This window comes from Dermacentor variabilis, chromosome 1 (genome assembly GCF_050947875.1).
Source record: "Dermacentor variabilis isolate Ectoservices chromosome 1, ASM5094787v1, whole genome shotgun sequence".
In the NCBI taxonomy this organism is placed as follows: Eukaryota; Metazoa; Arthropoda; class Arachnida; order Ixodida; family Ixodidae; genus Dermacentor; species Dermacentor variabilis.
Genome location: NC_134568.1, coordinates 20300818 through 20303474, shown reverse-complemented (window position 1 = coordinate 20303474; position 2657 = coordinate 20300818). Strand labels below are relative to the sequence as shown.

Below are 2657 nucleotides of genomic sequence, written 5' to 3'. Positions count from 1 at the left end.
CAGGGTGGTTGGTGAACACGAAGTTAAGCACCTAGACAGATGAAATTGGAGTGTTTATGTGTACGGAGATTCGAATCCATGCTTCTAAATACATCACGCAACCGGTAAATATCTCATATTTGATGTATCTATTTTTCGGATGAGACATGAAAACATATTACTAATGACGTTGATCGCGTAAGTTCTATTTCTATGCTTATCGTATGCTGCAGCAACGCGCTAAGCAAAGATCGCAGTACCCTTGCTTCTACATCTAAAATAAAGAGATATGAAGCATAATAAACGTGTCAGACAGGCCCCCCGAACAAAAACATGCAGGCTTGCCATGTGAAAAAAAAAATCGCAGTCGACAGGATTCGAACCTGTGCGGGGAGACCCCAATGGATATCTAGTCCATCGCCTTAACCGCTCGGCCACGACTGCAGGTGTCAATTGCGTGCATGCGGCTTGGTCAGGGTCGCGTTGCAAGCTCTTCCTCTTTTGTTTGCGAGCGTTGCTGTCGCACGAGCGGCCAACCTTTTTCATTGTGCACGAGGTCACTTCAACTGTATTGTTCGCGATGTAGCGCGCACGCAGTGAAGGTACTGGCTGCGTATTTGGCCAAATGCAGGGAACGGAAAAAAAAGAAACAAACAAGAGCACCACGCAGATTCAAGAAATAGCCATTGTAGGCGAGATATCCGTCCTTAAAATAGTACCGCCAAATGAATTGGTATTAAATTTCACACTCACCCTAAGTACCCCCCAGCAGTTCAGGGCGACCTTGAAAAGACCATCTGATGCATTTCCTGACAAACTTTCGAGATGAACATCTCGAAATTGGTGCTCGACTTACGATTGATGCTAACCGAAAATTACTTCACTACTGCTCGGCTTCAATTTCGCAGTTGCACCCACCGTGGCGGCTTAGTGGCTACGGCGTCGCGATGGTCAGGACGTGGTCGTGGGATCCAATGCCGGTCAGCGCGGCCGCATTTCGATGGGGGCGAAATGCACGTTAAACAGCATCAGGTGGTAAAACTTATTCTTCCACTCTGGGTGGCCCGTGCGGCCGCGCAGGATTCAGCCGGGCCCTCTGTACCTTGAAAGCCATCTGCGCTGCGCACAGAGTCCGCGCTTCGTTGTGTTTTCGCCACTTAGTTCGTGTTGATACGAGCGGTAGCACAGTGGACAATTCTCCCGCTGCTGCTGCGGCCACGTTGCCTCACTGCCGCCTTTTGACAGCGAGTTTCCGCGGTCATCGAGTGAGGTGTGTTCAGGTTTGCTTGTGTGCGCGTGATACCATGTTCGTTAATTTAGTTAATATGCCCGTGTTTACAAGTTAATACGGCCGATAAAACTACTATCCTTACTTCGTATAGCTGTCCACTAATTTGCTATCGCAATCGATGCTTCGTCTTTCGAGCGAAACTGCGACTTTTTTTATTTCTGACGGGCACAAAACCATCGAGTTATTTTGCATGCGCTCAGGTAGATGGTTCTATTAGGCTACGGACGTGCGCACCGGTTGCTCTTCGGCAATAGAGTCAAGGGGTGATTCCTGCGTTGCGGACTGCTGCCGTAGTGCCGAATCGGAATATGTCTATTCCAGTGTATGTGCTTCTTTATTCTTATAATAACCATTTATGCAAGCCCATCCGCATTCATGTATAAATAATGCACATCTACATACGGAAAATTGTTTTTTTTTTGCCACTTTATGACCAATCTAAAAAAAAATCGCGGAAAATCTTTTCCAAATAGGGCCCTCTGAACATTTTAAATCTGCAATAACAAAATCGACCCTGGGGTGGTGATGGGGTGGCATATTTGGCGAAATAAATTGGCCCTTAAAGGGTAAGAGGTGAAATCGAACGTTGGTTGTCGGAAACACGTGAGAAAGAGAAGGCCCGCCTAGAATATTTTTGAACCACCTTAACTTGTTCGGCAACAAGTCTCGAACGATACTACGACATATCCTAAACGGAGGTGCAAACAAACTGGATGGGGACGCGGCATTAAATTACACCGGAAAATAACAGCCGAATGATTTCAAGGTAATGACGAGGTCGATTCTGATAAAAAATGAAGAGCATGAAGGAGAGCCAGACAGAAAAAGCTGAGAAATCTTAACTGGAAAAAAGCCAAAGATAAATGTCCTAACCTCAGAGCCACAGGGTTAGAGGAGGTTCCCGTTAGTCTGATCAATGAACTAGGATTAAAGAGTAAGGCAGCTGTGTCAAAGGCACTAGAATAAAGTTTACAAGACAGACGAATACCACACAGTTGGCGACATGGTAGAATGAACTTAATTTATAAAGCTAAGAGGAAAAAAAGATACAATTCACTCATATAGACTGTTGACCATTACATCGGTAATATACAGGTTAGCAATGCGGGCAAATAAATTCAAACTGCAAGCATGGGCAGAATATAATGGAATATGGGGAGAACTTCAAGATATCTTCATGCGGAATCAGTAGGCTTCTGGATGATAACTCATTTGTCCTTACTCCGTGCGTTCAAATATCCGGAGAAGAAAGGAGGCCGTTATATGCGGCATTTTTAGACATTACCGGAGCGTATGTCAACGCTGACCGCAACATTTTTGGTATATCCTTGAAGAAGAAGGCCTAAGCAACTACTGTATAGAGCTACAGCTTTTTAGGTAGATTTAC

General features: G+C 45.2%; 1 non-coding gene across 1 annotated transcript; it reads right to left on the bottom strand.

Moving 5' to 3' along the window:
• Window positions 1-341: 341 nt before the first annotated feature.
• On the bottom strand, window positions 342-423 carry TRNAS-AGA (transfer RNA serine (anticodon AGA)). Its single transcript has one exon. It is a non-coding gene; the product is annotated as a tRNA-Ser (tRNA).
• Between the last annotated feature and the right edge of the window lie 2234 nt (window positions 424-2657).